Raw genomic sequence first — 22600 nt, 5'->3', positions numbered from 1 at the left:
TTTTTTTTTTTTTTTTTTTTTTTTTTTTTTTTTTTAAGGGGGAGAGGTAGAGGGAGAGGAAGAGAGATTCTTAAGCAGGCTTCACACCCAGTGCAGAGTTGAACTTGGGGCTTGATCTCATGACCTAAGTCAAAATCAAGAGTTTGAGGCTTAATTGACTGAGTCATCCAGGTGCCCCTCCTGTGTATCTTTTCAGACATAATTTGTGACCATATAAGCAAGTGTATAAAGGCATACATTTTTGTACATATGACACACACACACACACACACACACACACACAGTGGCACATGTACTATTTCTGTGACTTGCCTTTTTTACTTAACAATTAACTTTGTAGATTGTTCCATTTCAGTACTACATAATAAGTTTCTTCATTCTTTTAGATGGCTGCATAGAATTTCATTTTGTATGTAGGTACAATTTATTTCACTGTTCCATGGGTGTATACTTAGCTTGTTTTTAATCTTTTGATATTATAATTTTGCAGTGAATAACCTTGTACATACCACCCTTTTTTGCATCGCTAATATATCTGTAAAATACTAGAACTGGAATTGCAAGATTAGAGGGCATTTATAATTTCTTTTTGGGGGAATGTAAATTTTTTCAATCTTGAGTATGTAATACACCACACATTACATAATTGAAAAGTAACAACAAAGTAGGCAGAATGACCCCCTTTCAAAAAAAAAAAAAAAAGAGAAGAGAAAAAAAGAAAAGTTCACATTCTTATCTCCAGAACCTGTGAATACAATACATGACCTTACCAAAAAATAAAATAAAATAAAATAAAATAAAATAAAATAAAATAAAATAAAATAAAATAAAATAAAAGACTTTGCAGGTGTGACTAGGGTTAAGGACCCTGAGATGGGGAGATTATCCTGTATTATTTGGATGAGCCAAATCTAATCACATAAATCCTTAAATTGGAGAGCATTTCCCAGCTACAGATAGAGAGAGACATGAAGACAGATGGAAGATTAGAGAGACATTGTGTTGCTAGATGGAGAAAGGGGACTGCAAGCCAAGGAAGACATGTGGCCTTTGGAAGCTGGAAAAGGCAAGGACATCGATTCTCCCCTAGAGCTTGCAGAAAGGTATGTAGCCTTCTGGTCACCTTGCTCTTAGCTCAGTGAGACCTTTGTCAGACTTCTGACCTACAGAATTGCAAGGTTATAAACCTATTTTGCTTTAAACTTTGAATTTTATGGCAATTTGTGAAAGCATCAGAGAGTACTAATAAAGGGGAAAAGATAAGAATAACTATCTACATTCCCCTTCTCCTAAGTAAACTAACTCATTCTTCTCACCAGATGGAATCATTTTCGCCTTCTTGGGCATGCTTTCCGAGACATTCTGTGCATTTATAAGCATTTACATACATTATGTCATGGATTCTAAGGGACATATTCTTTTCCTTTTTTTTTTAAATGTGCAATTAGGATGCATCTTAGAATCAAAGGTTTTCAAAACTGAGTCCTTCTAGAGGATTTGTATTTGCTTCTGCCAGTCATCTGAAATCCTACCAACCAGAGACTACTCCAAATTAAATTATCTAAGTTAAAACTCTTCTGTTTTGTTGAACTACATCGAGAATGTGAATTGACTCCACAAATTTGTGTGAATATTAGCTTATGGTTCAAATTCCAGGAAGAGATTATTTTTCTCTCTCCGAGTAGTGTCAAGTTTGAGACATGCTAGTTTCCTGCTATCTCCCCAATATGATGGGTTTACTTTTCATTTAACCTTTAGTGAGGATGTAGCAATTTGGTGACTCAGCTGTATGTGTGTATTATTAATTAGATTCTCAGTCTTTGTTGTTTGTCCTTCCTGCTAATATAAATTGCAAATTGCAATTGAAAGTTTCTTAAATTTGATGAAATGTGCTATGTAAGAAAATTTCATTCCGTGGAAATATTTGTGTTTTCTTATGTGTTATAATCTTTGGGGATCAAAAGATTCTGCCTAACTGTTGTTTAAAAGAGATAGCGGGAATCATTGCAACCATACACATAAAGACCATTCTTTATTCTCTACCATTTAATCTCAGATATAGACCATCGCTAATATGAATCTCATCAATAACAAAGAGGAATATTGACTTTTACTTGCCTGAATGTTGGCACATGTAAAAAGAGGATAGCTTTCCCATGCAATCTGGACTGGTTGCTCCCTTTATAGTCTGTATCCAGGGCATTCTCTTCCCTCACCTCTCTTCCTGTGTTGGACCATGTTTACTATTGCTCATGCTTTCTCTTTCATGGTCAACTTCATTTTGGTAGAGCATCTTGCCAATGCTTTCTGGGAGCAAGAGGTGAGAGATAACTTTTCAAAGATAATTTATGTCTCAAAATGTCTCTATTGTAATCTTCCTGTATTCGCTTGTTATTTTGGATGAGTATAGGAATCTGGATTGGAAATAATTTTTCTTCAGCATTTTGAAAGCATTGCTGTGTTGTTAGTTCCCAGCGGTGATGTTAGAGGGTGAAGCCATTTTGATTCCTAATTCTTTGTATGCAACCTGATGTTTGTTTGCTTTTGCTTTTGTTTACCTTTTATTCCAGAAGCTATTAAGTTTTTCTCTTTGTCTGCATTTTTGCACGATGTTACAGTAATGTGCCTTACTGTGGTTCTGCTTTCTTACACTGTGTTGGGTACTAAATAGACCCTTCCATTCAGAAACTCATGTCTTTCAATCCTGTGGTATTAACTTTAATTATTTTATTAATCTCATCACTCCATTTTTCTATATTCCTTTGCCCTCTTTGCAAACCGTATTGTTCAGGTGTTGAACCTCCTAGAATGGTCTTCCAATTTTCTTATCTTCCTCTCCTATTTTTCATCTCTGTGTTCTTCTGCTCTATATGCTGGGGCTAATTTCCTTAACTTTATGGTATTTTCTTATTTTTAAATTTTAAAATTTATTTTATTTTGTTTATATATTTTATTTCAAAATATTTTTTTCCTATCATGCTTTACATTTTAAGAGCTTGTTCTGTTCTTTAAATATTTTTTTTTTGGAGGATGTACATCTTGCTTCATGAATATGCTTTATTGTCTTACTGCTCTGCTGATACCAATGATGATTTCTTTTTAAAGTGCTATCTTTTAAAAATATGTCAGATTAGTGTCCATTCATTCCAAATTTTTTTTTATTCCTTTTGGTTGGTTTAATCTCTATCTCATATAAGAGAAGCTTTTCTCATATGGAAGTTCTGGGATCTCTGGTCATGATTAAGAAGGAATTAAAAAAAGTGATTGGGAGTATTAGACATATGGATGAGATTGCCAGCCTCAAACTTCAGTATAGGGTGATCTAGGAGAGCTAATAATGGTTTGCATGCCGGGTAAATTCCTTATTTTCATTGGGTACTTAAAGTTTAACCATGTGTGGAATCTTCCTTTCCAGATAATTACTCTTTTATCTTCTCCAGACAATAAAACTTGAATTTCTTCAGAAAGAGTAGCCACCTGAAGTCATAGAGTAGGAGAATGTACTTTGGCTTTAGGGATCTAACTGCTCCTTAAATGCCTTTCTTCCATCTTTCACCTTATTTTAATATCACACCCTTCACTTTACTTCTAAAGTTACCCAATTCTGCTGCACCTTGAGACTTATGGAGAGTTTCCAGTTTAAACTGGATTGTCTCTTGGATAAATTGTATGACTCTCCACCAATTTTTGTTTCTGTGTTGATAGCTTGTTATCTTATTTCTTCCAGATGCTTGAGAATTTTTTCTTTGAATCTTCAAAATTAAAACATTTTTCCTCTGTATATTAGAAGGCTTTTCAATTTTGTCTTCCATGTCATTAATTCAATTTTTTCAAAACAAATTTGTCTCCAATATTCATTTTATTTGAATATTGCATTTTGGGTTTTTTTCCATCTTTATAGAGATACTGTTGACCTACAACATTGTATAAGTTTAAGGTGTACAATGTGTTGATTTGATAAACATATATGACAAAATAATTATTGTCACAGCATTAGCTAATACTTGCATCACTTTACATAATTACTCCTTCATTTTTATGCTGAGAACATTTAAGATTAACTCTCAGCAACTTTCAAGTATATAACACAATATTATTAGAGATAGTCACCATGCTGTACATTAGATCCCCAGAACTCAGTCATCTTAAAACTGGAAGTTTATATTCTCTGACCAACATCTCCCCTCTCCCCACCATCCCCTCTTCGTTTTGTTGATGATTTCCTTTGCTGCACAGAAACTTTTAAGTTTGATGTAATCCCACTTATTTATTTTTGCTTTTGTTGCCTTTGCTTTTGGTACCATATCTAAAAAATCACTGCCAAGACTGATATCATGGAAGTTACCCCTTATGTTTTCTTCTAGAAGTTTTAGTTTCAGGTCTTATGTTTAAGCCTTTAATCCATTTTTTAATATGAAATTTATTGTCAAATTGGTTTCCAACCTTTAATCCATTGGTTTCCAACCTTTAATTCCTACACACAAAAAAATTGCTTTTTGTGTAGAGTGTAAAAAGTGGTCCAGTTTCATTTTTCTGCATGTGGCTATTCAGTTTTCCCAACACCATTTATTGAAGGGTCTCTCCTTTCCCATTTTTGAATATTGAATTCTTTGTTTCTTTGTGATCTTTTTTCATTTCATTCTCTCTCATTTAATCTCTCTTTCTGAGAGAGAGAGAGAGAGAGAGAGAGAGAGAGAGAGAGAGAATGAGCTGGGGTGGGGAAAAGAGAGGAGGAGAGAAAATCAGACTCCACACTGTCAGCACAGAGTCTGACACTGGGCGGGATCCAATCCTACAAACCGTGAAATCATGATCTCAGCCAAAATCAGGAGTTGGACACTTAACACACTGAGCCACCCAGGCGCTCCTCTCTTAATTTCTTTTTAATTTCTTCTTTTTAATAGTATTGTCATTTCCATATGAGTGGACATATTACTATTATTGTTCACTCTAGTTCTATCAAGCTTACAATGAGTAGAAATTGCTCTTATAATCTGGCAAATATTTGATGGTTAGTCCTAGGCTTTGATTAATTCCTTTAATTTCATAGTATACAAAGATAATTTAGTGAGAGGTTGGGAGATGTTCTACCAGGATTGACAAATAAATTCTATCTTAATTAGGTGATTAGGCTTTTAATATGTATAAGTTAGTACAATTGAGTACTTTTTCCTTGGTTCCATCACTACTTCATGCTCATAACAGGAACATATGTCTCATGGTAGTAGACACACGGATGTATAGCATCCAAATGAACCTCAATTAGAAGGCTTGTCAACATTCCAGAAATAACTGACATACAGCATAGTCTCAGACGTTTGCCACTCCTTTATATCAGTGCTATAGAATCACTGAATTGTACAAAAAGTAGACTTTGAGGCACACCCTTGTTTTACTGATATGTATCCAGAGGTTAAAAGACTTTAAAAGAAGGATGAAAGGAAGGTATTTTATCTAGTTTGATATGGAAGAGACAGAAGTTAGAGTTTTTCACGGCCTACTTAATATCCATTTCACGGTGATGCCCGTGGTATTCTGCCTAGATAGAGCGGGAAGCAGGCCTTCCTTGTGGTTTCTTCGATTAAAGCAGAGACTTACTTGGGGCGCCTGGGTGGCTTGGTCGGTTGAGCATCCAACTTCGGCTCGGGTCATGATCTCACGGCTTGTGAGCCCGCGTTGGGCTCTATGCTGAAGGCTCAGAGCCTGGAGCCTCTTCAGATTCTGTGTCTTTCTCTCTCTCTCTCTGCCCCTCCCCCGCTCACACTCCATCTCTCTCTCTCTCTCAAGAATAAATAAAATAAAAACATTAAAAAAAATTAAAGCAGAGACTTACTCATTAGCTAACTCAGCATGAGATTCTCTTTTCAAGGGGATGACTAGAGGGTGACAGAGTCCAGGGCTTGACACACCTTTACTGAAGCCTTGAAACCTAAGGGCTTTAAATGGTTTTCCAGCGGGGACCACTCTAAGACAACTCAGGGAATGTATGGTGCAGGTCTAGAAAAAAAAAAAATTACAGGGCTCAGCTTATGATTCTCCCTGCAGAGAGAAATGTTGAAAGGTAACCTTGTGCTGGCTTTGGCAGCACATATGCTAAAATTGGAACAATACAGAGGTTAGTGTGGCCCCTGTGCAAGGACTACACGCAAATTCGTGGAGTGTTCCATATTTTTTTTAAAAAAGAAAGAAACAAAAGAAAAAAGTTATCTCCTATCTTTCTCCTTTTCCCTGTTAACCTGCTGTCCAGTTAACATAGAGCACTGTGAATAAAATCCTGCTTCATGAAAAATGGCGTGAGTCTTCCAGTCTGACCCCAGTTCACAATTCTCAGTGGAGCTTCAGCCTATTTTTTGTGAAAGAAAGTCAGGTCTAATTTCTCCTAATTTCCCTTTGAATAAACTTCAAAATCGCCAAAGCGAACCTAAGGATAATTTTATGACAGATCAGTCTTAGAGATTTGCTGAGGGGAAGGTCTAAAAATCAAATGCAACAGGCTTGATTTGTACCCTGGTTTGTTGTGGTTATCCTGCCCACCTGCCTTCACTTTCATGACTTGGGAATAAGAACTGATTTCTCTTTCAGGAGATGGGGGAGAAAAGGAAGCAATTAGATTGTATAATTTAGGGAAAGGAGCTAGAATAAGTAACTACCAGAGAACAGAACTGAAGGATAAGGATTTTAGGATTTCTGTTGCTGTTACTTATTTGTTTCCTTGAACCTTAAGGCCATTTGACTTGAATGGGGTGTTTACAGCTTTGAACTACCGAAAAATAAATTTGGCAAATACAATTTTTTAGTGTTTATTTATTTATTTTTGAGAGATAGAGGGCAGGGCAGAGACAGAGGGAGACAGAGAATCCCGAGCAGGCTTCGCACTGTCAGCTCAGAGCCTGATGTGGGGCTTGAACTCACGAACCATGAGATCATGACCTGAGCAGAAATCAAGAGTCCAATGCTTCACTGACTGAGCCACCAAGCACCCCAGAAAATACAATTTTTAAGTGAAGTCATTTAACTCATTTTCTTTTCCTCCACGTGTTATATTCCAAGGTGCCCAAATTCTTAAGGCTTTGCTTATAAAGCCATTCAGAGGTGTATGGATTACAACAGGACATATCTTGATTCCATTTCATTCATAGTTTTTTAATTAAAAACATGCATTCTTGTATTCATTTTAACACACATATATCCTGATGGAGTACCTCATCATATGGACCATGTGCTTTGCTCGGCGTACGAATCTAACTAATACACAGTTCTTATTCTCAACAAATTAACAGTCCAGTGGAAGAGACAACAGATGAAAAATAAGTTGCAGTATACTATAGTACATACAGAGGTTATCTGTATGTAACAGAATTTAGAGCTTCAATTGTATATCACAGAAAGTGGCGTAAGTGCAAAATGGCTTTTATTGACTCTTAGAGATGAAATGTTCAGGGGGAGGTCTTTCACTGTATGCACAAATACACACCCATGGATCCGCATCTTCAGTCATATCCGAGTAGTCTTGTCTTTGCCAGGCTCATACCATTATCAGCCCATGTATAGGAAAATAGAGACTGTTAAAGATAGCCAAAACTGGAATCAAATTTCATCATCAAATTGGCCCAATTTGTTTGGTGAATGCCTGCCTTAACCTAGAGCTTCAACTGGTATGCCCAAGCACACTGGCTACTATAATAATACTGGCATGCCTTGAATATGTTGTATATGCACTGGGGTATCAAGTCCCTTCTGTCTTGGAGTACAGTCAGGCAGAGACCCGGGCTAGTCAACTCTGGCTTAGATTTGCTCCATTCTTTTATCTCAACGTGCACTCTAACAATATTTTTTCTTTGTTTTTGTGGCCCATACCATGAACAAAGACTGGGAAGTGCTGCACTAACTAATATTGATCAATAGAGAGCTATAGCACTTTGCTCAGCCCCTCCTTGAAACGCAACAGTGTCAATTTTATGTGAATTCTATGGATGGAGAGTGGGGGAAGGGGTGCGATTCCTCTAAGACACATTTGAGAGGTTGTTGGCAGAACTAGGGAATGTAAAACAACAAATGGCCACTCGATACAATGGTAGAGGTCTGATTCTATGTTCCATTGCCAGGAAATTAGAGCTTTTCTTGTTCTCTAGAAATAAAATATGGAGCTTAAGTTTGAAATATTTGTCAATGCATCCACTGGCAAAATATTGTAAGATTGTTGCCTTTTTACATTATAATAATTAAATCTTAGGATAGTCTTCAAGAAAAATACTAATTTTTAACTTGCAAAGTAATAAGCAATTTGCATTAGTTAAGAAACAACAAGGGGAAGATTAGGAGCGGAGGGCTTGTAGTGGAATTTTTCAACAAAAGGTCACCCCTGTGTGCAGTCCTCTGTTCCATGGGCATGACAAGTACCTGATGACTTCTGCATTGCCATCATTGATAGGCCTGGGACATGCTTTTAACTGTCTGAGGGAAATTCGTTCCTCAGGGTTATTGCAAATAAGAAGATCTGATTAGTCAATTATCCCTTTGTCTGAAAGAGGCCATTAAATTTGATGAAGGAAGCTGTCAGTGCATTAAAAGGTACAACTGAGTGAAAGGTGGGAACAAATGCTGACAAGTATGGTAAACATGAGACACACCTGACAGGACACAGGACAAGCTGAGCAAATGGCTCATAAAGCTGATTTCACAGAGGACAGTAAAATCCTTCCTTTCAAGTGGTTTGACTTTTTACCAAGCATTTATATGGAGACAGGGTCTCCTAAGGAAAGCGGACTGCATGTTTTTACTGGATTTCGCAGACATCAGTCTTATATAATCATCCTTTATTATAGTACTAAATCTATTAAATTCTTATAGTCTTTTTCCTTTACATAAACATTTTCTCTGACTAAAAACAGATATTCACTCTCTCTCTCTCTCTCAAGCACAATCATTGTTTTTGGCAGTTACTCTTCTATATCTCTTTTAAAAGTCATGGAGAATTGGGTTTCTGCTGTAGTGACGGTTGACATAAGGTAATGATTTAGAAATAATTACAAAGAGAAAGTGGCCTGAGGAGGACCCAACAACTTCCCTTTCTACTAAGAAATTTTATAGCTACTGCTTCATAACTCCTCTAGTTATAGATGATTTCATCCCATAACCACTATAGTAATAGTCATTGTTAATATCAAGGCCTCCAAAGGATTAGAGATTTATTTTGTTTTTAAATAAGCACCCAGACATTTAGATATTTACTCAAGGGTTATCTGAACCTCACTGGTCTGGAAAATACTTTAATTCATGAACATTTAGTAGTTTCTTGGAAGATTTGTAGTTTTGGGTCACTTTGGAAGGCTTTGGGTCATTTTGGAAGTCTGACTTCTTGGTAATTTTTCACAGTAGTCTGATACTCTCTCATCGTACTGTCTAATGAGACATCTACATGTTTATTGTTTAAGGCTGTGGTCAGATGTCGAGTTATTCCTGGTGGCTTGGCCATGATTGCTACTGGGCAAGAACTTCTCTCTAATTTATACCCCTTTATTAGCAATGTAATGCTAGCTACTGAAACAAATAAAGCCCAGATTTTTTGTGGCTAAACAGAATAGAAATTTATTTCCCACTCCTATCAGGTCTAAGAGTCAGCATGGGCTCTCCTCCCTACAGCATGTAGGGACCAGGCTTAGGAAACACTTGGTTTTGGTGGCTATTCTCAGCCTCAAATCTAGCCTGCAGAGAGGAGAAGAAAGAATGGAGAATCTAATGGCAGAATTTTTTTTTAAAAAATATTACTTTGGCTCACTCTTCACTCACTGAAACTGAGTGTCAGGGGTCTACCCAATATAAAAAGTGTTGGAAAGTGTAGTTCCTTACTGGAGAGCTGCTTCTCCATGACAACAGCACATGATGGAAGAAAATCACAGATATCTGGTGGACAATAGCAGTCTCTCCACAACCTGAGCATGACACTTAACTCCAAAATGCATTGGAGAGAAATCTTCTCCACCTTTCAGTGGATTTTCAGTTTGGAAAGTCAGAAACAGTCCCCTCTAATTTTTTTAAGTTTTTATTTTGATGCTAGTTAGTTAACATACAGTGTAATATTAGTTTCAGGTGCACAATATAGTAATTTAACGCTTCCGTACATCACCCAGTGCTCATCATGACAAGTGCATTCCTTAATCCCCATACCTATTTCACCCATCCCCTCATGCCCCTCCCCTCTGGTAACCATCAACTTGTTCTCTACAGTTAAGAGTCTGTTTCTTGATTTGCCTCTCTCTCTTTTTCTCCCCTTTGCTTATTTGTTTTGTTTCTTTAATTTCACATATGAGTGAAATAACGTAGTATTTGTCTTTCTCTGACCGACTTGTTTCACTGAGAATAATACTCTCTGGCTTCATCCATGTCATTGCAAATGACAAGGTTTCATTCTTTTTATGGCTGAGTAATATTCCATTGTGTGTGTGTGTGTGTGTGTGTGTGTGTGTGTGTGTATCATATATATCACATCTTTGTCCATTCATCAGTCGAAAGTCACTTGAGCTGTTTCCATAGTTTGGCTATTGTAAATAATGCTGCTATAAACATCAAGGTGAATGTATCCCTTTGAATTATTTATGTATTCTCTGGATAAATACCTAGCAGTGCAATTGCTGGATTGTAGGGTAGTTCTCTATTCAACTTTTTGAAGAACCTCCATAATATTTTCCAGAGTGGCTGCACCATTTTGCATTCTCCCCACCGCTACATAAGCATTTCCCTTTCTCCATATCCTCTCCAACACCTGTTGTTTCTTGTGTTACTGATTTTAGTCGTTCTGACCAGTGTGAAGTGATATTGCATTGTAGGTTTGATTTGCATTTTCCTGATGATGAGTGATGTTGAGCATCTTTTCACGTGTCTATTGATGGTCTGTATGTCTTCTATGAAAAAATTTCTATTTGTGTCTTCTGCCCATTTTTTAGTTGGATTATTTGTTTATTTTTCCCATTGGATATTCTTTCTTGCTTTGTTGAAGATTGACTTTATGAATGTGAGTTTCTTTCTGAGTTTTCTATTCTGTTCTACTGATCTACGTGTCTATTTTTGTGCCAGTACCATCTTGTTTTGATTACTAAAGTTTTGTAATATAACTTGAAAGTCCAAAGTTGTGATGCTTCTAGCTTTTTTTTTTTAGGGTTGCTTTGACTATTCGGGATCCTTTATGGTTCCACACAAGTTTTAGGATTGTTTGTTCTAACTCTGAAAAATGCTGGTAGTATTTTGACAGGGATTGCATTAAATGTATAGATTGCTTTGGGTAGTATAAACATTTTAACAATATTTGTTCTTCCATTCAAGAGCATATAATGTCTTTCCATGTCTTTGTGTCATCTTGAATTTCTTTCATCAGTGTTTTATTGCTTTAAGAATATAGGTCTGTCACCTCTTCAATTAGGTTTATTCCTAGGTATCTTATTATTTTTGGTCCAATTGTAAACAGGATTAATTCCTTAATTTCTCTTTCTTCTGCCTCATTATTGGTGTATACAAATGCAACAGATTTCTGTGCATTGATTTTGTATCCTGTGACGTTACCTAATTTGTTTATCAGTTCTAGCAGTTTTTTGGTGGAGTCCTTCAGGTTTTCTATATAATGTATCATGTTCTCTGCAAATAGTGAAAGTTTTACTTCTTCCTTGCCAATTTATTTATCATTGCCTTGCAATTTACTTATGCCTTTGATTTTGTTGTTGTTGTTGTCTGATTGCTATAGCTAGAACTTCCAGTACTATGTTGAATGAAAGTGGTGAGAGTAGACATCCCTGTCTTGCTCCTGACCATAGAGGAAAAGCTGAGTTTTTCCTCAAATAAGATGATACTAGCTGTGGAATTTTCATATATAGCCTTTATTACATTGAAGTATGTTCCCTCTCAATCTACTTTTTTGAGGGTTTTTATTATGAATGAATGCTATACACTTTGTTAAATGCTTTTTCAGCATCTATCAAAATGATCATATAGTTCTTATCCTTTCTTTTATTAATATGATGTGTTACATTGTTTGATTTGCAAATATTGAATGACCCTGGCAACCCAGGAATAAATCCTATTTGATCACGATTAATGATTTTTTTAACGCATTGTTGGATTCAGTTTGTCAGCATTTTATTTATTTATTTATTTATTTAACCACAGTAATTTTAGTGTTTTTTTTTTTATTTTTTTAAAAATATTTAAGGGGTGCCTGGGTAGCTCAGTCAGTTAAGTGTCCGCCTTCGGCTCAGGTCATGATCTCACAGTTTGTGAGTTCGAGCCCCATGTCGGGCTCTGTGCTGACAGCTCAGAGCCTGGAGCCTGCTCCACATTCTGTGTCTCCCTCTCTCTCTCTGCCCTTTCCCTGCTCATGCTCTGTCTCTCTCTGTCTGAAAAATAAACATTAAAAAAATATAAATAAATAAAAAATATTTAATTACTTTTGGGAAAGCACAAGTTGGGGGGAGTGGGGCACAGAGAGTAGGACAGAGGATCCAGAGCATGCCCTGCACTGACAATCTGACAGCAGTGAGCCCGATGTGGGGCCCGAACTCACAAACCACCTGATCATGACCTGAGCCAAAGTTAGACACTCAACAGACTGAACCACCCAAGTTCCCTAGTTTGCTGGCATTTTATTGATAATTTTTGTATCTATATTCATCAGAGATATGGGTCTATAGTTCTCTTTTTTAGTAGTGCCTTTATCTGGTTTTGGTAATGCTGGCCTCATAGAATGAATTTGAAAGCTTTCCTTTCTTTTCTATTTTTTGGAAATAGCTTGAGAAGAATAGGTCCTAACTCTTCTTTAAATGTTTGGTAGAGTTCTCCTTGGGAGGTCATCTGGTCTTGGACTTTTGTTCCTTGCAAGTTTTTTGATTACACACCCACTGTCATTGCTAATTATTGGTCTATTCAAGTTGTATGTTTCTTCCTGTTTCAGTTTTGGTAATTTATACGTTTCTAAGAATTTATCCATTTCTTATAGGTTGTCCAATTTGTTGCCATATAATTTTTCATAATATTCTCTTATATTTGTTTGTATTTCTATAGTGTTGATTGTTATTTCTCCTTTCTCATTTGTGATTTTATTTATTTGAGCCCTTTCTCTTTGCTTTTTGATAAATCTGGCTAGAGGTTTTAATCAATTTTATTAATTTCTTTCAATGAACCAGCTCCTGTTCTATTATTATTATATATTTGTTTAGTTTCTATATCATTTATTTCTGCTTTAATCTCTATTATATGTTTCCTTCTTCTGGCTTCAGGCTTCATTTGTTGTTATTTTCGTAGCTCCTTTAACTGTAAGACTAAGTTGTTTATTTGGTATTTTTCTTGCTTCTTGAGGTAGGCCAGTATTGCTATAAACTTCCCTCTTAGAACTGCTTTTATTATTTCCCAAAGGTTTGGACTGCTGCTTTTTCATTTTCTTTTGTTTCCATTTATTTTTTTTAAATTTCTTCTTTGATTTCATGGTTGACACTTCTATTATTTAGTAGCATGTTACTTAACCTCCATGTATTTGTGGTCTTTCCAGATTTTTTTCTTGTACTTGACTTCTGATTTTATAGTGTAGTGACCAGAAAAGTTATATGGTATGACTTCAGTCTTTGTCTATTTGTTGAGGTCTGTTTTGTAACTAAGTGATCTTTTCTGGAGAATGTTCTATCTGCACTTGAAAAGGTTGTGTATTCCACTGTTTTGGGAGGAAATGCTTTGAATATATCTGTAAAGTCCATTAAGTGTGTCATTCAAAACCATTGTTTCCCTGTTTATTTTTCTATTCAGACAATCTGTCCACTGATGTAAGTGGAGTGTTAAAGTCCCCTAGTATTATTGGGTTATTATCAATTAGTTCTTTTATGTTTGTTAATAATTATTTTATATATTTGGGTACTTCTGTGTTGGGTGCATAAATATTTAAAATTGCTATATTTTCTTGTTGGATTGTCTCCTTTATTATTATGTAGTGCCCTTCTTTTTGTCTTATTACAGTCTTTGCTTTAAATTCCAATTTGTCTGATATAAGTATTCCTATTCCAACTTTCTTTTGACCTCCATTTGCATGATAAATGTTTCTCCATCCCCTCACTTTTAATCTGCAAGTGTCTTTAAGTCTAAAATGAATCTCTTGTAGGCAACATATAAATAAGTTTTGGGGTTTTTTTATCCATTTTGTTACCCTATGCCTTTTGTGTTTTTTTTCAAATTTTTTTTTTCAACGTTTATTTATTTTTGGGATAGAGAGAGACAGAGCATGAACGGGGGAGGGGCAGAGAGAGAGGGAGACACATAATCGGAAACAGGCTCCAGGCTCTGAGCCATCAGCCCAGAGCCCGACGCGGGGCTTGAACTCACGGACCGCGAGATCATGACCTGGCTGAAGTCGGACGCTTAACCGACTGCGCCACCCAGGCGCCCCACCCTATGCCTTTTGAATGGAGTGTGTAGTTTGTTTATATTCAAAGTTATTATTGATAGATACGTATTTATTCCCATTTTATTACTTGTTTTGTGGTTTCTTCTGGAGACATTTTCTGATTCTTTCTTGTCTTTCTCTCTTTCATGTTTTACTGATTTTCTTTAGTGATATATTTGTGTTTCTTTCTCTTTATTCTTTGCATGTTTATTACTGGGTTTTGATATATGGTTACCAGTAGATTTGTATATAACCTCTCCTGAAATTAACAGTCTATATTAATTTGATGATCATTCAAGTTTGAACCCATTCTTTTCTCTTCTCCTCCCCACATTAGGTATATATTATTATATTCTATATCCTTCATGCGTGTGTGAGCTCCTTGACTGATTTTTACAGAAATATTCGTTTTTACTACTTTTGTGTTTGCTGCCTTTTTACTGTCACTTTTGGTCTCTCCTTTCAACTCAAAGAGTCCCGTTTAATATTGCTTGCAGAATTGGTTTAGTGGTTTAGTGGTTTAGTTTTTATTTGTCTGGGAAACTTTATCTCTCCTTCTATTCTGAATGATAGCTCTTCTAGATAGAGTATTCTTGCTGGATGGAGTAAAATTGAACAGATTTTTCCCATTCAACACTTTGAATATGCCACTCTCTTCTGTCTTGCCAAGTTTCTGTTGAAAAATCTCCAACTAACCTTATGGGTTTTCCCTTGTAAGTGAATGACTGCTTTTGTCTCGCTGTTTTTAATGTTTTTCCTTACCATTATATTTTGCAGATTTAATTACAATACGTCTTGGTGTGTGCCTGCTTTTATTGATTTTGATGAGAGTTCTCTGTTCCTCCTGGATCTGGGTTTCTGTTTCCTTTTCCAGGTTAGGAAAGTTTTCAGCTATTATTTCTTGAAATAAATTTTATGCCCCCTTTTATCTCTCCTCATCTTCTGGGACTCCTATAATACGAATGTTATTACATTTGATGGCATCACTGAGCTCCCTAAGTCTATTCTCTTGTTGCATAATTCTTCTTTAATCTCTATTGTTCAGCTTCATTGTTTTCCATTACTTGGTCTTCTAGTCATTAATTCATTCTTCTGCTTCTTACAGCTTGCTGTTCGTTGCATCAAGTGTGTTTCTAATCTCATTTATTGTGGTCTTCATCTTGGATTGATTCTTTTTTAACTCTTTTATCTCTGTGGGAAGGGTCCTCACTGATGTCTTCCATTCTTTTCATAAGCCCAGTGAGTAGCCTTATGGTTGTTGCTTTAAATTATCCATCAGGCATGTTACTTATATCTGTGTCAATTAGATTTCTGGCTGTGGCCTTATCTTGTTTTTTCATTTGGGATAAATTCCTCTTTCTTCACATTTTGTCTAACTCTCTGCATTCTTCTGTGTGTTAGAGAAGCCAGTTATGTCTTCTCCTCCTGAAAGTAATGACCTTATGAAGAAGAGGCCATGTAGTGCCTAGGGCCTGGTGCTTTAGGGAATGTCTTCAGTGTGTGCTGCATGTGTTCTGCTGTTGTGTTCTGGCTGGTCTATCCTCCAGGCCAGTTGTCAGTAGAGGCTTTCTTTGCCTATAGGCAGTGTTTGGTCCTTGGCCAGAATGTGGCAAGTTTTGACTAAGTAGGCTCTGGTCTGCTTGTGAAATTAGACCTGACATTACTTCCAAGATATCTGAGGCCCTGCAGAACTCTGGGAGTCTCTTGGGAGACATGGTGAGTGTAGGGTTTGTGCTGGTATTCTGGAGGAGGGGCCTGCTGCACTAGCACTATAGCAAGCTTAACTGAGAGGGGCAGTCCCACCAAAGCACAGCAAAAGTGGGGATTGGTATAAGCAAGTTAGGCAGCCAGTGTTAGCATTGCACCCCTGCAGGTGGCTCTGTGTTTATGCTGAGGGGAGGGAGAGGGAAATGGCATCTGCCAGAATCTTTGTTCCTGGAGAGGTATCTCTGTTAACTCTACCTCTTAGGTATGTGCTTGGATAAAAGTGAATAATCTCCCCACTGTGTTCCCAGCCATGCTTCAGATTGCTGTTTCCACACTGTCTGTTTCAGGTTGTTTGCCTGCCTTCTCTTCAGGAACAGATGCAATGCCCTCTGAGCTCTATCTTAGCCAAGCCCACTGACTTTTAAAACTCTAGGCTTTAAACACTGTTGGTAGCAAGAACTCACAAAATTCAGTCCCTCTGATTTTCCAAGCCAATGGCTTTGGGGGAACATTCTCCTTGTGCATTCGCTGGTGTACTCCTGTTTCTCTTGCCTTTCTCTGCAACCATGGCTTCCTCTCTTCCACAGCAGCTGTGATCACTTTCTCCCCTAAACTCTGTCTCTGCACTTCTTACCTTTTTCAATGTGGCTTCTTCCTTTCCTTTAGTTGTGGAGTTTGTTCTGTCAGTCTTCAGGTTGATTTCTGAGATATTTAAGAGGATTTGATAGTTATCTAGTTGTGTTTATGGGATGAAGCGAGCCTCTGGTCTTCCTACTCTGCCCCATCCTCCTGCCCCCTGTCCTCTATTTTTTTCTTTTTTCCCCAAAGTTTAAGGTACAGTAAAAAGAACATCTTCAAATTCCAAGTGCCTAATGGTCTTAGGAATCCATACAACCTCTGAGAACACTGTACCCTCTACTGACCAGATCTATATGACAATGACCAGAGTCTCATTCCCCTCGATAAGCCACTAAAAAGTTTTCTGACTTTTTAGTGAGCTGAGGGTCTCCCTGAGTTCTAGCTATTTGTTGCCATATGGTGAGGATTCATGTTAAAGTAATTACTTTTGGCAAACAAAACTAACATCATAAATTCTAAAAACTAAAAATGTTCCTAAGGTATGAGTCTTGTGTTTTTTTGTATAAGCCACATGACTATTTTCTCAGCTTACTCAGTAATAAAACTAATGTTATTAATATTAGTAGTACGACCACTTATATGGGGCTTTGCTCAAAATGCTTTAGAAGTATTAATTAATCTAATGCTCAGAATCATGCTTTGAGGTATCATTATTATCTCCATTTTACAGATGAAAGCATTGGGGTATAGATTTGCCCAGTGTCAGGCCTCCACGAAGTAGGAGATCCAGTGTTCTGGATCTAAGAAGTCTGGCTCCAGAGTCCAGGTTACAAACCACAACACTGGGCTGCCTTTCCCTCCATTCCTTTTTATGCTGGTTAGATCAAACTCATTGTTTAATGAACATTTGTTTTCTATTTTATGAGTTAAAAAATAAGTGTGGAATTCTGGGACCCATGATTAGTAGAAGGCACTGATATTTTTTACTCTGGGGCTGTGATTATGGTTTAAAGGGTTTGGTGGGAATCTGGGCCTGGAAGTTGCTAATCAGACCTTTAGCTGGAGATAGGCAAAATGAGATCAATATACTATTAGGAGGGGTCAGCTAAAATTGGTATATATGTGCATATACAACATAAACAAAGCAACTTCTGGCAGAATTCTATAATTCCTCTAAGCCTGAGAGTACATGATTCTAATCCCCATGGCACCAGCCCCTTATAGCAGTCAGATCCCAGCCTGCCTATCCTTCCTCTGCCACTTTATCCACACCTTACATGGAATATCTTTCTTATTGCTGCCTCCTTTCCAATCTAAATCCTGCCCAAAACAGTCTAGTCCATTTTGTTGTCTCTCTGTTGATTACCTCTAGATTTATTTAGAAACTATTACTCGGATGCTGTCTTTTAAAAAATATGTCCATGTTCTTTCTCTCAAACTAGATTCTAAACATATGCTAATGGTAGAGAATACATATTTTATTTACTTTTTATCTCCCTACATCACTTAGTAACATATTTCATTTCTAAGTTAATTAAAACTATGATTAACTTTGAGAAACATGTAGAATGAAAAACCCTACCTCTGTTAGAGTCCTATAGAGACGTTGATTGATATGTCAGTTCTTAAAGTTCCTACTGGCTTATGGTTTCCCTCAATTCAATATTATCAGTACCTTTCCCAGATGCTTGAACTAGAAAAGAACATACTTCAGACCAAAAAGTTTTCTAGTTGAATTGCTACACCATTGTTTGCTTTGTTGACTGGGAAATGTTCTGATTCAGCCATTAGGGCATCTCTAATTGTTACAGCTGTTAGAAGCAGAAAAAATGAATAAGATCAAGATGCTTGGACTTTTTGCAGAATCTTAAGACAGGGTACAGCAGAGCAGTGCCTGAGTGGCAGCACATGTGCTGGGAGGACTTAGGCACTCGCTGCCACACTGCAAGTGGTGTGACCAAGTAATCACTGCCAGCTTTGTCCCCACTTCTCCAAACTTGGGATGAGATTCAAACACTTGTTTAAAATTAAAGTAGGTTGTCCCATTTAAATTTATTTTTTATACTTACATTTCATAATGTAATTTGACATGAATATTATATATATACACATACATATATATATATATATATATATAACATGAATATTTATATGTGTACGTGTGTGTGTGTTTGCATGTGTGTGTGTGTGTGTGTGTGTGTGTGTGTGTATTCAAGCAAACAAATAAAACATGTGCAACACCTGGGCAAAAATTTATGAGAACATTTTTCCTGTTGGCTGGTTAGAGGACACAAATCTAATATACTTATTATAGCAATTATCTAGAGAATCTTCTGGAAATACCATATTGATGGAGTCAATTACTTATCACCTACTAATTTAGAACTTATCAGATACCATTTATTTTGGGACACTTGGAGCAATCTTTTGAGAATTCAGCACTAGGCACATGTATAACATCTTTGGTTGTACACAACCTGAACCACCTTCCTCTGTTGTTGATAGCATGGAATTCTGAAACAGGGCTGCTCATTGATATATGTCACAGTCCCTTAGGCAAAAGTTGTCTTCTTCCATAAGTTTCATTTTTATATTGGAGTTAAATTAAAGGAATAAAATGTCAGGGTGCCTGGATGGCTCAGTTGGTTAAACATCCAACTCTTGATTTGGCTCAGGTCATGATCTCACGGTTTGTGGGTTCATGCCTTGCGTCAGGCTCTCCACTGAGCATAGATCCTGCTTAGGATTCTCTCTCCATCTCTCTCTGTCTCCCTCCTGCTCACTGTCTCTGTCTCTTTATAAAAATAAATAAATAAACTTAAAAAATAAAAATTAAAGAAAAGACTATAAATGTCAATGTTGTTTATTTTTATAAACTATTTTTGTGAATATTTTTGCATGAATATTTCCAAAATTATCTGCAATTCCACACATCATGAAGTTAAGTCAATTATTATATGGGCAACAAAAATTTCTCAAAGCTCTTATACTCATGTATTTCCCCAAAAGGTGAACTTTCACACACATTCATTCATTCAGCAAATATTTATTGAGTGCCTACCATGGGCTGGGAACTATTCTACGTACATGGGATACATCATAGGGAAAGCAAAGGCCTCAGCTCTTACTGAGTTGATTTAGTAGCAAGGAGAGATTGACTATAAACAACCAACATAATAAATTGTAAATCATATAATCTTTTAGAGCCTGATACATTTTATGGGGAAAACTAAGTAGAGAGTAGGTTAGAGGAGTTGCTGGGTGGGCAGTGTTCCAACCTTAAGAGGCTGATTTGGGTCAGTGTAACTGAAAAGCAGACATATGAGCAAAGACTTGAAAGAGGTGAGAAGGTTGGCCTTTTGGATATTTTGAGAAGAGTGTTCTAGACAGAGGAAATACACATATCAGTAATAATTATGGTCCATTTTTATATTACTGATACTGATTATTTTGTGTCTTCTTTTGTTTTACTTGATTAATCTTTCAAGAAGTTGGCCAATTGTATGTTATTTTTATTAAAAAATTTCTTTTTCAATGTTTATTTATTTTTGAGAGACAGAGAGAGACAGAGTGTGAGTTGGGGAGGCACAGAGAGTGAGGGAGACATAGAATCCAAAACAGGCTCCAGGCTCTGAGCTGTCAGCACAGATCCTGATGCGTGGCTTGAACCTACACACTGCGAGATTATGACCTGAGCCGAAATTGGATGCTTAACTGACTGAGCCACTCAGGTGCCCCACAAACTTTAAAATTTTTATCCTCTGTATTTCTGTTTTTATATGTACTTTTTATAAAAAGTATTGTATTTTAATCTAGTTTATCTTTGCCTTTTAATTATAACATATGGCTCATTTATACTTAATATAATTACTGATATATTTTGGGTTAACTTTTGCCACCTTTTTTTGCTATTTGTACAACTTGTTGTATATTGTTTATTAATCTTTTCCCTGCTTTATTTATAATTGTGTTATTTCTCTTACTGCATTTTTTCCCACCCTTTAGTTGGAATTTGTAACTTTCTATTCTTAGTGGCTACCCTACAAAATACATGACACTTCATTTATCAAATGCCAAGATATTTAATATATTTTTTTTCCTGAGGAGGAGCTGGGATTAAAAACCAGCAGTCAACCTCCAGAGGCCATTCTTTTGCCCTATTTTCATATACATTGCAGATTGAGAGATTAAGGTCACATCATATAGCTGAATTTGGACTCTGTTTTTCTGATGTCCTAGGTCAGATACATTTCTCAATAAACTAGGATTTACCTCAGAAGCCTCACAAAATCATGAGAATAAAATCTATTACTTTGGGTTCAAGAGGTTCAAAATCTCTTATTTGATTCATTATAATGAATTGTGAATTACTTCAGAATCCCATATGTTGTTTTTGTTTGAGTAAAATCTGAAATATATTAAAAAATACCTACTGCTGTGTTGCCTATTTGCTTTTCTCTTTTTAAATGTCCTATTGAGAAGTGCTGCAGAAATTTTGTCCTGACATGTGGGGGCCCAACTATTTCCTGCCACACTCAGCTTGGGGGGCATAGCCTCTGGGTTATACTCTTTTGAAATTGTCCTGCTGAAGTGCATGTTTTGATTTTGGGATTTTCCAGATGCTTCATAAGCAGGTCCCATGTGTTAAAATTTTTGGAAATTCAGCATGTTTCTCAATGTGAGGCATCTAAGTAGTCCACAAATTTAGGACAGTTACTCTATTAGCTGCGATGAGGAGATTGCTATTGCTATTTAATTTCATTCTATTGTTTACATATTATATGTTTATTCTTCTGTGTTTTATTTTTGTATTTTCTCTGGGTTTTTCAAAAGTCTCTACGTTTAACATTTTGAGCAATTTGATTTTTATATATAATTAGATCCTCTGGCTACTTAAATTGAAGACACATCATAAGTCCAAAGCAAATTCAGATAAATAAATGTATAATACATTCACTTCTGAAAGGAGGTTATCCTTATGCTAAAATTTTCTGCTTATTTCAAGTCTCAGAATCATAGTATCACATAATTAAAGAATTGGAAAGATAGATACTATGTACACATTCTTTCTCACCTTACCGATGAGGAAACTGAGACCAAGAATATTTAACAGATGGGTAATGGCTGAACTAATCCTAGAACCCAAATTTTCTTATTCCTGATATAAAGCCCAGAAACATATGTCATAGACCCTAAAAATAATGGCTTCAAACATTGGTAAAGTGTCATTCTGAAATATTGTGATTTCATAATAAGTCCAAAATTTAGTCTCTGTTTAGGTATCTGAAAGTTAATCTTGTCTTAACATTTCTAAACCAGTCATTTTGATAGGCACCAAGGACTTAGTGGTGAGAAAAACAGATGTCATCTCAGCTTTTAACAATTAACAAATCATACAAATCAATGTGAGGGGAGCCTGGGTGGCTCAGTTGGTTAAGTGTCCAACTTCAGCTTGGGTCATGATCTCACGGTTCATGAGTTTGAGCCTCACATTGGGCTCTGTGCTGACAGCTCAGAGCCTGAAGCCTGCTTCAGGTTGTGTGTCTCCCTCTCTTTTTGCTCCTCCCCTGGCTCTCACTCTGTCTCTCTCTCTCTCTGTCTCTAAAATAAACAAACACTGAAAAAAAATTTTTTTAATGTGAAATTGCAACTTATATAAATATTCATCCCCTTTTCCCAACTCATTCTAGTCACTTCTTACTCAAACCCAGTCCAAACTTCCTTTATTGATAGAAGCTTTCAGATATGGCCAGGTCAGGCACCCTCCTGTCATTGTACATGTTTTTATTCACTCTCATGGGAGGCCACACAGACTGAAGGTGTGTGAACTATACCATGGAGAACCTAATAGGCCTGGTGAAGACTTGAGTTTTAAGTTGATGCAATGAAAAGACTTTCACT

General features: G+C 36.5%; 1 long non-coding RNA gene and 1 other non-coding gene across 2 annotated transcripts in view; both read left to right on the top strand.

Moving 5' to 3' along the window:
• The window catches only part of LOC121029962 (uncharacterized), a 110079-nt gene that overhangs the window by 76755 nt on the left and 10724 nt on the right, over positions 1-22600 (top strand). The gene's annotated exons all lie outside the window — the stretch shown is intronic.
• On the top strand, positions 6070-6173 carry LOC121040240 (U6 spliceosomal RNA). The gene has a single exon (XR_005795202.1). It is a non-coding gene; the product is annotated as a U6 spliceosomal RNA (small nuclear RNA).

The sequence above is a fragment of the Herpailurus yagouaroundi genome, unplaced genomic scaffold (assembly GCF_014898765.1).
Source record: "Herpailurus yagouaroundi ecotype Mexico unplaced genomic scaffold, PumYag 28, whole genome shotgun sequence".
Classification (NCBI taxonomy): Eukaryota; Metazoa; Chordata; class Mammalia; order Carnivora; family Felidae; genus Herpailurus; species Herpailurus yagouaroundi.
This window is presented reverse-complemented; position numbering and strand designations above follow the sequence as displayed.